The sequence below is a fragment of the Bos grunniens genome, chromosome 18 (genome assembly GCF_055505025.1).
Source record: "Bos grunniens cultivar Pamir isolate PY7600 chromosome 18, Bosgru_T2T1.0, whole genome shotgun sequence".
NCBI classification, from domain to species: domain Eukaryota; kingdom Metazoa; phylum Chordata; class Mammalia; order Artiodactyla; family Bovidae; genus Bos; species Bos grunniens.
Genome location: NC_141182.1, coordinates 35,920,097 through 35,933,346, shown reverse-complemented (window position 1 = coordinate 35,933,346; position 13,250 = coordinate 35,920,097). Strand labels below are relative to the sequence as shown.

Sequence of the window (13,250 nt, the reverse complement as noted above, 5' to 3'; positions counted from 1 at the left end):
CCGTGCAGTTGCTGCAGGTTTGGGTGTCTAAAGAGAGGAGAGAGAAACAGGCTTGTGCTTTTTCTCCTCTCCCTAGAGCTCAGTGTGCACAACACCCAGGCAGGGGGGCTGGCCTTTTAAGAAACTGTTTCACGTTATGCTGGATCTCCAAGCCATTTTGAGCAACTCCTTCCCCTTCTAGGTTGGGATTTTGTAGGGCTTTGACGTCTGGAGCAAAAGCTGCTATTGCTTTCCCCCAGGGCACTTGGAGGCCAAGGACTGGCTCCCCATCTGGGTCCGCTCTGACTCATATGACTGCAGACAGATTTGATTGTTTTCTTATTTAGAGTCATTAATTAACTCTCCTCAGCATCAGAACAGCATGTAATAAGAGGGAGACCATTTGCGGGGGTCTCCAGGCAGCCATGCCTATAGCTGAGCACCATCTCCTTGGCTAACAGGATCAGGAAATGGTTTCTAATCCTGGCTATTACCCTTCAGAAAGCTTAGATTGTCAGGGTTTTAGGCTAATATGAGAAAGGAAATAAGAGTATAATTAATTGCTAAGGCTGCTATAGTTACTCTAGCAAAAACCAAGAGGCCCAGGGGTCCCTCAGAGAACTGGATTTTCCTTCACTCAACAAGCATTTCTTGTGCCAGCAGCATGCCAGGCACAGAGCTGGGCACAGGGATCACATTACTCCAGCTTGGGATAAGCCCTGTCACACAAAAATTGTGCCTGGAAAGAGGAAATGGCTGCAGAAACCCTGGAAAGGGTGTGTGCAGTAAGCAGAAAGAGATTTTTAGAAATGGAAAGAACAGTAATCACAAACCATCATCTTTTTTTTTTTTTTTTTTGGCCACACACGCATGGCATGTGGAATCTTAGTTCCCCGACCAAGGGTTGAACCTGCACGCCCTGCATTGGGAGCATGAAGTCTTAACCACTGGACTGCCAGGGAAGTCCCCATCACCTCTCTTTCAACATGAGGAAAGAGGCTGAGGGAAGTTGAGTGTTGCCACTGGCCACAGCCCCAGTTAGTTGTGAGAACTGAAATCTAGATTTTATAACTCCTGAGGTATGTTCCCTGGGTTAGGAAGATCTCCTGGAGAAGGGAAAGGCTACCCACTCCAGTATTCTGGCCTGGAGAATTCCATGGACTGTATAGTCCATGGGGTCACAGAGTCAGACACAACTGAGCAACTTTCACTTTCTTTCAAGGTATGGTCTTTCTCCTGTCCTAAACAACTGCTATGTTTTATTACATTATCCAAAGGGCACATTTCCATTAAGGTAGACTTTTATGATCCAATCCTAATGCAGAACCTAAATTTAAAGTTGAAATAGAAACAAATAGATGAAATAGGAAAAGGAGAATGCCTATTTACATCTGTGTTGTCCAGTATAATAGCCATATGTGTACTGAGCACTTGAGCTATGACCAGTCTGAATTGAGACTGGTCTGATTTGAAACTAGTGCTTTAAGTATAAAATATACATCAGATTTTGAAAAGCTAGTATTAAAAATATAAAATAGCTCAATAATGTTTTGGATAAAATATAGTAACATTTTGGACATTCAGTTAAATAAATGATATTAATTTCATTTGTTCTTTTTACTTAGCTGCTGTTATCATCAGAAGGGGTTCATAGAATCTTACAAGACAGAGGCAGGAGAAAGAGAAACAAGCAATTTTCAGATAAATCAAGCAAAAGATTTACTACTAGTTAAAACATGATTGAAAACATTTGCAAGTATAAGCTCATGAATTACCTTGATGTAGGCCCCATTTTCTTGCCAATAAGAATACTAGGGGAGAAAGAGAAAGACAAATACTGTATATTTTTAATGCATATATATGGAATCTAGAAACATGGTACCAGTATTCCTACGAGGGGGCAGCAAATGAGACTCAGACATAAAGAACAGACCTTTGAACTCATTGGGAGAAGGAGAGGGTGGGATGATTTGAGAAAATAGCATTGAAATATACACATTACCATACGTAAAACAGATAGCCAGTGGGAGTTTGATACTGACACAAGGCACCCAAGGTCAGTGCTCTGTGACAACCTGAAGGGATGGGGTGACAAGCAAGGCGGGAGGGGGGTTAAGGAGAGAGGGGACACATGTATGCCTATGGCCAATTCATGATGATGTACGGCAAAAACCATCACAATATTGTAAAGTAATTATCCTCCATTCAATTAAATATTTAAAAAAGAATACTGGGGAAATATTTCAAGCCATTTACATAAGCATACGATGAATAGACAAATCAGCTAACTGAATTATGCACAGGGCTTGACCTCGGCTAACGAGTTGAGGAAGAGGATGATTAGAGGGTATGTATAACAGATGACCGAAGAGCTCTAAGTCTCTTGGACTCCAAGATTCCTCAGGGGAAATGAGAGCCTTGTGCTTTAGGAGAAAGATGCTGGGCAGGAGTCAGACATACATGAGGTCAAAGCTGCTCTGCCACCCATTGGCCTTGATCAAGACACGGAGTTTTAAGCACTCAAAAAATGACAGCTATGACTAACTGGGATTTCAGGTGTTCTATAACAGAAAAGTTTCTATTCAGAACCTGCATGGTTTTCTCGATAACGCTACTGCTTCACTCCTCATCTTTGCTTGGTCCCTAAGGAGGCTTAAAGGACAGTTTCATTTGATTATGTCTACACCAAAACATTGGGTCTCAATAATGTGGGGCACACCTCCCCATCTTTCATGTTCTCATCTGTCCAATTAACTCACGTGAGGTTCTGTGTCTGGGATGGTGAGGCAAGCAGCAAAATGGGCATCATTCTGCCATATTTAAAGTTCTAACATTCTGATATTGGTATTTAGAGCACTTTATATGCAGTTTTACTTTAAAAATAAAGGGATGTAAATCCAGAAACCATAGCCCCAGGAGAATGTGGCCGTGGTCCCTTTACTTCACAGCTCTGAGGGAGTACATCATTGCTATCCTTGACCATCTCTTCCAAACGTTTGCCTTCCAGATCAAAGAAATACATGTTAAACTCAGTGAAGACTTATGTTAACAGACCGTGTTGGAACCAAACTCCTTTCTATAGACTAGTCCCACGGGAAGTGCAGGAATTTCTGGAGGTGTTTTAGAAGGAGAGAGACACAGTCAGAAACCCTGGATCAGTGTGGTGAGCAGGCTGACGTGGAGAAGAGCCTGGAGGTGGGCTCACCCCTGGTTCTGCTGAGAGGCCCCTGACTTCCATGGACTTAAGTACCAGGGCTAGGTTCTTTGGGGATAGAGTCTGGTCTTGAAATGTATTTTCCCCATCCATTCACTTTTTTGTCCACTCAACAGATACTGAATGATACATAGCTGGGGTAAGGAGATTTGAGAAACATTGCTCTGGAGGAACCCAGGGTCTGGCTGGGGATAGAAGGAAGGCCCACATGAAGGGCAAACTGAGGAATAAGGGCTGACCTAGCCATAGGAGGCCTATTAGGTGGGTTGGCTATGGCAGTGCAAAAGCTGTGGATCTCAACCAGACAGACCTGACTCTGCATCTCAGCTCCATGACCAAATATGTGACCTTGGGCGAGTGCTTTAACCTTTCTGAGCTTCATTTTCATCATCTGGGGCAATGAAATCTACTTTTCCTGGGCTGTTACAACCTTACATGGCAACATATAAAGAAAATTCCTAGGATAATGCTAACTCTCCTTTACTGAGTGGTTACAGTGCATCAGGCATTGTGCTCAGCCCTTTAAATGCAGAAAAGAGCTCCTGTTATTATCCTTATTTTATAGCTGAGGAAAGCAATGCCCAGGAACTTCCAGTAACTTGCCCAAGGTCACACAAGCAGTAAGAAGTGGGCAACCTGACTGCAGAGCCTCCTCTTAACCAGTGTGATTACTGCCTCCCTGGCTCAAGGTCAGCAGAAACACAATAAGTTCTTTTGAAGGAGGGCAGGGTGCTTTGTGGGTCAGCTTGAGGCGAGGTCTTCTGCTTGGTCTTCAAGGGTGGGGACAACATGGAGAAGCTCTGAGGGTAAGTAGGGTGGGGAGGGCAGGCAGGGAAAAGCTGTGACCAAAGAAACAGGGCTGGGGATGCTGGTGGTGTGTTCTGGAGGCCCTGAAATGGAGAAGAGAGTTTCAGTAGGAAATGGATGTTTGGAAATAAGGGTTTAGAAGATCTATGGCTAACAAGTATTGGCCAAAAAGAAGTTCATAGACAAAGAAAGGGTTGTAAAATCTGAAACTACCAATTTGGGGTATCTCACTGAAATGGGGCATTTTGTTGCAGTATGGAATGTGTTCATCAAGCATGCCCAAAGCCAGAGCTTGTGGAGGGTGTGGCCAGACAGCACTTCATCCAGTATTCCTACCAGTGCTCTTTGCTTTTTAGAGAACATGCAAGGACTTTTCTCTCATTCAGTCTTCACGAAAGCCCTAGGCAGGAGAAGGGTGGGAGGTCTGCTCCAAGGATTGCTGCCTGTGTCAAGTGACAGGCAGCATGAGCTGCCAGGAAGCACACATTCCAAGCAGAGTGCCCAAGTCCAGGCATAAAGCTAAGGAGGGCTTTTTCTGTGAAGGAGGAGGCAGAAGGTTTGCCCCCTGGGCTGAGGCCTTTTCTCTGTGCTCCAGGAGGCAGGCCGTATTATCCTTTGGTTCATGATTCTCCAGTGACAGCCCTGAAGGGCTGTCTCCCAGAGTGGCTGCTGTGAGAGCCTGCGTTGGGGTCACTGTAAATCCCACAGCCCATTTTGGATGCAGCATCTGTCAATCAGTAGCCATTCCCATGCAAAGAGCTTGTTTCACAAAAAGGGATTTTTGCGGGGGGACTTGCCATCTTGAAATTGTTCAGCTTATTCTCTGCAAACTGCGGGGACTAGACACCAGACCCCATTCTCCTTAGTCAGATGAAAAGGAAAATCTATCTTTTCTAATGGCTGCAGTCACTTCTGACCACCAGATTTCTCTCCATGGCTACGCTTCTAATAACAATGGAAAACAAAGGCAGGAAGGGAGAGGGACATGGATGCGGCACTTCTTGCAAGAGGCATCTGCGGTTCTATGAAGGGTGAGAGGCAGTGGGGAGGTAATACTCACAGCTATGCAAGAGTCCCTTGATGAGTGGAGGGGGAGTTTTGATGTGTAAGATGATAGAAGATGAAAGAGATCATGGTGCTGCACTGCGTTTCCTCTGGAAATTCATGCGAGTTCCAGATGCCCTCCACGCTTCTGGAAGGATAAATCCACGGTTTGGCAAGGCCATGCAGATTTTGACAAGTTGTCCAGGGAGAAGTCCCTAGCAATTACAAACATAACACTAATGAGAAATGACAAACACGTGGTAATGGAATGTTAAGGGCTCATCTGGTCATTGACCCCAGTAATGATTAATGTGTGTCCACACACACTGAGTGTGGCAGAGTGGAATGGTGACTTCTGAAGAATAACATCAAATTGAGAAGTCAGAATAATAATAAAGGCATGGATGTTTGGAATGGCTGGGTATCAGAAAGTAGAGCTGTAGTTTCTTCAGAGCAGCTTCCCAGCCAGGTCTCTTTTACCTGATCATTCTGACCCCCAGGCTCTGACATGCCAATTCTTAGACATTCCCAGCACAGCACCTGCAGCTACTCTGTGTTAAGCCCTGCACTAAGCATTGGAGAGATGGAAGCAAATGACACACAGTCCCTGTCCTTAGGGGGTTAACTGAATCTAAAGCACAACATGGAGTACAAAGTAGGAAATGTGAAAATGAACATGGCTACTTTGTGTTGTTTACTTACAAGTGCTGCCTCACCTGTAGCCCAGCTGCTGAGCCAAACCGGTATCTTAGAAATATTGCTAACCAAATCGAAGCAGCTGGGATTCCAACTATGGACTTTAGGGTAGCAGAGTGAGGGCAAAGGAGGCATAGGCTGGTGTATTTCAGAAACCTGTTGCATACATTCAGCAAAAATGTTTTTTCTTTACATGTCTCCTTTGAAAGACCTATTCTTGAGACCCTTTGCCTGCAATTAGAGCATGCTGCCACAAGGGGCACCATGAAGCACTGTGGCCCAAGCAGCTATGCTCCTCACAGGCTCAGTCAGCTTAGCAGAACTATTCAGTTATTAACCTTCAGAAGAACATAATTTTAAATTAATTGATCATAGAAAGATTGCATATTTAATAGAGCCAAGAAGTGGTTACCTGTTTATAGTGAGTAGACAGTGAATTCATCAACATTCATTTAACAAAATTCATGTGTGCCTACTGTATATAAAAAACAGCACCAAGTACTTTAGGTACTCACTCCTGTCAGGAGGACACAGATAATTCCCGTGCAGCTAGATAAATGGTATAATGGAGGGATGAGCAGACAGCACTGGAAACACAGAAGAGGAACGACTATCACTGACAGTGGGAATCATACACAAACACACACACACACACACACTTGTTGGGTCTGGACATTAACACCTGAGTCAGAGGGTTTACACCAATTCATATGAAGAAGAAAAGCGAATGCGTCAAAATATTTTGAAATACTGTAAAGAATTGGAATCAGCCTGTTGAGTGACCTTGGATATGTCGTCTACATCTCTGGACCTCAGTTTCTTCATCTGGTGCTCCAAGAGCTGGACAGTAGCCATTGTGACCATGTGGGTCTGGAGCAGCAGGGAGATTAGAGTGATGACCTTGACTCCAGTGGCCAGGCGTGGCTTTGTCCCTCCTTGGCACCTGCTTGTACTAGACCCTGATGATGCTACCTCTTGATTCTGGCTTAAATGTTCCAAGCGTTCCCAGAGGATCAGCTGAGGTGCTGGTCCCGAAGAAACATGGTGTTTGTGAGGTGTCAGTCTCTCGTGTCTGATGGAAACGGTCTAGCTCTCCTGAGTAGTTACTGGCTCACCACCCTCCCCAGGAGCCAGGCTGGCCCTGTCAAAGCTCTGAACAGTGCAGGCACCCCCCTTTTCACCAGCTGGTCTTCTGACCTGTGGCCACTCTGAGGAAAGCCTGGGTCCTGTCAGGCAGAGGATCCCTGGCGGTAGGATAGCCCCACCCTCGCCTCTCAGGTCCTACAGAAGATGAAGCCTTGTGATAATCATTTCACAACATATACATGTATCAAATCATCACACTGTTCACACACACGTTTCAGATCAGATCATATCAGTCGCTCAGTCATGTCCGATTCTTTGCGACCCCATGAATCGCAGCACGCCAGGCCTCCCTGTCCATCACCAACTCCCGGAGTTCACTCAGACTCACATCCATCGAGTCAGTGATGCCATCCAGCCATCTCATCCTCTGTTGTCCCCTTCTCCTCTTGCCCTCAATCCCTCCCAGCATCAGAGTCTTTTTCCAATGAGTCAACTCTTCGCATGAGGTGGCCAAAGTACTGGAGTTTCAGCTTTAGAATCATTCCTTCCAAAGAAATCCGTTTACTTCTCTACAAAGCTGGGAAAAGCAAAAAACAGACAACAATGAAGTCCAGCCTGTCTCCCTCTGGAGACCTTCTTGGCCTTGGCAGACTGTCCTCCCCAAGCAGCCCCACCTGCCTTTCCCAGACCCCAGCCCTCCCCCATCTGTGGCTGTGGTACTGTCATCTCTGGAACTGGCATCTCTGTGGTAGGGGATACAGAGGAGCAACTTTCTTGCATAAATTTAAAAAATACCAGAGTGTTTAAATTCAAATAAGTCATTTAAAGCTGTTAATTACCCCATAGAGAGAATACCTGGGAGCAATACCTGATTAAGAGAGAAGACAAATTGAGGCCCTGAGAAAGCCCTCACTGAAATTCCATTTACAAGTCTTAAAAAGCACACCCACCCCGGGCCTACACACATACACACACACACACACACACAGACACACACAATATTTTTTGGCATGTGGAATCTTAGTTCCCCAGTCAGAGACTGAACCTGTGTCCCCTGCAGTGGAAGCATGAGTCTTAACCACTGAGTGCCAGGGAATTCCCAAAACAAGCATAATAATTTATGTGCCCACAACACTGTAAATCAACTATACTTCAATTTTAGGAAAAAAATTTATGTGCCTGAGAATTTTCATGCTGGAGACTGACAGGCCCTGAACCACCTGTCTACACCAGACACCGCCAGCTCCGGTCTGCCATTCCCCACCCACCCTCACTCTGGTCCCTCAGCCCTGGGACACTCTGTCTGCAGAGAGCTCACCCCTGCCAGCTGGGCCGGGTCTGCTCAGGCCACTTTTCTCAACCAAAGGCCAATAGGCACTTCTTCCCCGGGCTTCCACAGGCAGCAATAATGACACTTCCTGCCCTCTCCCATCACCATCATCACCCCCCCACCCCCCGCTGGCTAGAGCCTGGATGGTCCCTCCATCTCGCTGGAAGCATGGGGCACCTCCTCTGGAGAGAAGCTCCGGCCCAGCTATGCGGGAACTCCCTTCCCAGAGTGAGCAAACAAAGAAATCAACAGAGGGCCTTTCAGCCATTCTGCAGAGGGTGTCACCTCCCAGAGATGCTAAGGGCCAGGCTGAGATAAGCAGAGCTGCTTACAAACCAAACACAGAGACAAATTAAGACTTTGTTGGAGGCCAAAGGATGCAGACCAGTGGAGTGAGAAACAAGATGTCTCCCTTCCAGATCACTGTGGAAGGCAAAAGAAAGCATCAGCTATGGCTCACAAAAGTCAGAAAAGAAATGAAATGCAGAAAACACAAACCAAGATGACAGAAGGCCACCCGAAATGACTGGACAATAAATGAAAAGTCTTTCCCACTCCCTTGTTAGAGGACAAAGGCTCCCAGATTAAACAAATACAAGAGACTCACCTAAAATAAAATGATTCCAGAGTAGGCAAAGCTATACCAGGTAAATGCAAACAAAAGAAAAAGCGTGAGAGGCTCTGTCAGACAAAGCACAATTTGAAGCAAAAAGCAGCGTCAAGCAGGATAAAAAGGGTAATTTTATATTCATAGGAGCAATTGTGAAAGCATAAATGTTCTGAACATTTGTACACTTAGTATTTTAGCATCAAAATACTTGAGGCAAAAACCTGTTACCATCAGAAATACACGATGAAGACAGTTGTGGGCATAAATTTACATACTACTCTCAGTACCTGACATCAAGTAACCAAAATATAACAGAAAGGAGGAATTTAATGAAGATGATTGAATTGAAAGGTGGGTGCTGACCTTTGTAGCAGTATGAATGATGTTGGCCATGTTTTAAAAGACCAACCCTAGATTGATGCTTGTGGTATAAATGTTAAATTGTGTATAAATATATATATATATATATATGGTATAATTATAATTGCAATTTTAAAAACCACTGAAAACCTGCAAAAGCTGCTGAAAGAAAATGTACCAAAACATTAACATGTAGTGTGTTCAAAAAGGGTGGAAATTAAGTATTTAAGATTTTAACTTTCCACTCTCTCTTCCAAATGTTCTTTAGTGATCATATCATATTCTAATGACTATGTTAAAACAATTGGAAAAAAACAAACTGCAAGACTCCTCCCCACAGCATAGGATTGATAATTTCCAAGATTTGGGTAAAATTTAAAAAACAAAAGCAGCAAAGGGAGTCCCAGCAGGCTCCACACAGCCCTGGCCTCTGGGTCGGGGCCCTCCTGCTCACTCCCTCCTTGAAACCCTCTGGTTCTTTGCCCTGAGGCACTGTGTTTCCCCAACCCGTCTCTTCTTCTGTGTCTTTCAACTTCCGCCCTCTACTGACAGCTCAAGCATGGCTGCCCCAAGACAGATCCCAGTCTTTCCCCCTCTGCCCACACCCCTGGTGACCTCACCTACTCTTTTTATTTTAAAATTATTTATTTGGCAGTGCCAGGTCTTTGACCTTCCATTGTGGCATGTGAAATCTAGTTCCCTGACCAGGGATTGAACCTGGGCCCCCTGTCTTGGGGGCTCAGGGCCTTAGCCACGGGACAGCTAGGGAAGTGCCCTCACCTATTCTTGTAGAGATGTGTAGCTCCCCTCCATATGCCAAGGACTCCTAAATTCATCTCTAGCTCCAAATTCATCAAAGTTCCAAGTACATCAACTACTGGATGTCACACTATATGTGGGGGTCAGGTGTGGTGGACATGACTTCAGAGGAAACTCCACTGAAGCCCCTCTGAACATATGACAATGCAGGGCAGGATTGATTGAATGTGAAGCAGGGATGTCCCAAGGGGTGGTCATGAGAGCATTTCATCATCCAGTCAGAAGTAGGTTTCATGACAGACTCAGAATAAATCATCATCATGAGCAAGGCCCATTTGAAAACAAAACCTATGGTTCTGATTTATAGGACTATGAATATGTTGTTGCAGTAATCAAGAAAAACAACGGTCAAATTGTAAAAAGTAGGTCCAGGCTCCCCTACCCCTTGGAATGCTCACCCTGGGTCCATCAAATCCCCTTCTGCTCACCACACACATCTAGCCGCCAGTTCAGTGCATAGACCTTGATCTAGCACCAAGATTTGCTGGGCAGTGGTTTCTGGTCTGGCCTCCTGACTTTTCAAGACAGAGTAGGAAGTCTGTAAATAGCCTAGTCTTTAATCTACTGGCAAAGGGAGTGAGATGAGATCAGGTTGTGAGCCCACTTATGTGGTATGGTAATTTAAAGGTACAGACTCTTTTGAAAATGACCAAAATAAACTTAAGTACTAATTCTAACCATACATGCTTATCAATTTCAGCTCTAAGTACATACTCTCATTGAAAAGTAAATGACTTTAAGAGAGCTTTCTAAAATTATTCCATATAATTTCTCTTGCATTCCTAGGTCTAGATTTCTATCCAGTTACCGTTTTATTCTGAAAGGCAAAGATGCATGGGATCCCTCTTTAGAAAGGGGGTTACATGAAATACTATGCAGCTACCTGGTTTGGAGAAGAGAAGTCATCTCTAGGGAATCATTTCATGTCTGACTCTTTGGGGCCCCATGGACTGTAGCCTGCCAGACTCCTCTGTCCATGGGATTTCCCAGGCAAGAATCCTGGAGGGGGTTGCCATTTCCTTCTTCAGGGGATCTTCCTGATCCAGAGGTCAAACCCTTGTCTCTTGCACTGGCAGGTGGATTCTTTACCACTAGTGCCACCTGAGAAGCCCTTTCTAATTCACAAACTCTTCTTAATCATGAAAAGAGTCATCTCTACCATAAAATACTGTTATAGAGTTATATTTGCTCATATAAAGTGCATTATACAGTGTCTGTCTTGAAGCAGGAGCTCCGTGAAAAGCAGTTACTATTCTCATATTAGTGGCTTGCAGCCTCCCTGCCCTAGCCCATGCACACGATGGAGGGGAGTCCCAGTTACCCCAGTTTCCCCAAGTACAGCTTGACCTCCACATCCTTTCCCTTCCTACTCTAGAACCATCAGTAGGCACATGATTGAAATGGAAGTGATGACAGGAAAAGCTCCTATAATGTCTGCCTGTTTGTTTTTTAGGTATTGGGTTGGCCAAAAAGTTTGTTCAGGTTTTTCCAGAAGATGGTATGGAAAACCCGAACGAACTTTTTAGCCAACCCAATAAGATAGTTTCGAACTTTATTACTTTTCTCATCAGTAACAAATTGGTAGTGCTTCCCTGGTGGCTCAGTGGTGAAGAATCTGCCTGCCAGTGCAGGAGGCACGGGTTTGACCCTTGATCCAGTGAGATCTCACATGCCACAGGACAACTAAGACCATGTACCGAAACTCCTGAGCCTGTGCTCTAGAGCCCACGAGCCACAGCTCCTGAGCCTGTGCACTGCAACTACTGAAGCCTGCATGCCTAGAGCCCATGCTCCATGACAAGAGAAGCCACCGCGGTGAGAAGCCCACACATTGCCACTAGAGTCACTCCTGCTCACTCCAACTAGAGAAAGCCCATGAGCAGCAGTGAAGACCCAGCACAGTCAAAAAATAAACAAATCTTAAAAAAAAAACAAAACCAAAAAACTAGTTGCTTAAAAAAAAAAAAAAAACCTCAGTGAGGATGCATCAATGTTTAAAAGATAAGCCCCAATTATTTGAGAATCTAGTTTCTCAGAACCAGCATAATATAAGTTCCCTGGGGATAAGAAGCCCTAATATCCACCCCCCCATCCATCCATCCATCCATCATGTGAGGCCTGGTGTTCTGTCTCCTTGCCCCAACCAGACTCTCAAGCCACTGGGTATCTAGGGCCACATTTCTTACTCCCCTAAACCTTGTTCTCTCCCCGTGGCATGTTTCCTGGTCTTTAACTGACAATTAATAAATATTTCATGAATAAATGCATCTGAAATCTGGCCCCACTTTTGCACCTCCTTGCACTGGGACTGGCAAATGTGTGTTATGAGCCAAAATCAGGTCAGGTGACCTGGCTTCCAGCAATAATGTGCACAGAAGACAAGTGATTAAATAATGCACATCTACTCACTCGACACGACATTCTGCAGCCAGTGGAAATGATGCTCTTGAAGACTCAAAGGCCACACGGAGTTGCATCTAACATTAACTGAATAAATAGACCATAAAGAGAATTCCCAGGTCCAGCCACCACACACATGGGTGCAGATCGAAGGGGGAAACCTAACAGAATTTGTTGCTCTGAGACAGGCACAATTCCACATGACGTATTTTCAAATTCTCTTCCATAATGTTTGGTTTTCCTGCTGAACAGTAGGGGTGATAAGGGGGAAAGGCCCCCAAGGCTGGAAATTAGCCCAGGGCTTCCACACAGGCACATGGCCAAACTCAGTGTGTGAACTCAAAATGAAAGCTAAGGAGCTGAACCAGGGAAAGGAGGGGTAAGCCAGAGTCCATTCAGGAATGAAATGTAGACTTGACCCAAAATAGCTGTCATGTTCAGAGTCCGGATTAATCCTCCTCTTAGTTTATTGACATCTATGAAATTGATTCTTGCCACAGAATCACAAGCCGTGGCCCTGGCATTGCAGTCGATAAAAAGCGTGACTGGGGAGGCAAAAGAAAGCAGCTGCTCCAAATATTTGCAGAGGGACGGTGTAGTGGGCTTTGCTGAGCTTCACGTGTTCTCTCTGGGAAATGTTCCTGTGCACTCCCAGAAAGAAAAAGAAAGGGAGAGAGGGGAAGGGGAAAGTGAGAGGTAGCATTATGTGGGTAGAGGAGCTGGCAGGAAGGGCAGGAGAGCAAGTATTGTCTCCTCTCACAATCACCCTGGAAGCCTGGCCCAACTTTAAATTCCTTTCCTCATGCAGACCCAGAAACTACTCTACTCTCTTCAGATGGGGGCTCTGTAGTAAAGAATCTGCCTCCCAAGCAGGAGACCTGGATTTGATCCCTGGGTTGGGAAGA

At 45.1% G+C, this 13,250-nt stretch overlaps 1 protein-coding gene and 1 long non-coding RNA gene across 2 annotated transcripts in view; one reads left to right on the top strand and one right to left on the bottom strand.

Moving 5' to 3' along the window:
- The window catches only part of SMPD3 (sphingomyelin phosphodiesterase 3), an 84,223-nt gene that overhangs the window by 5,243 nt on the left and 65,730 nt on the right, over positions 1-13,250 (top strand). The window lies entirely within an intron of this gene.
- Positions 1,674-7,403, bottom strand: LOC147353466 (uncharacterized). Its single transcript, XR_015145642.1, has 3 exons — positions 7,215-7,403; positions 5,061-5,259; positions 1,674-4,083 (listed from the first exon to the last, which is right to left on the bottom strand). It is a non-coding gene; the product is annotated as an uncharacterized LOC147353466 (long non-coding RNA).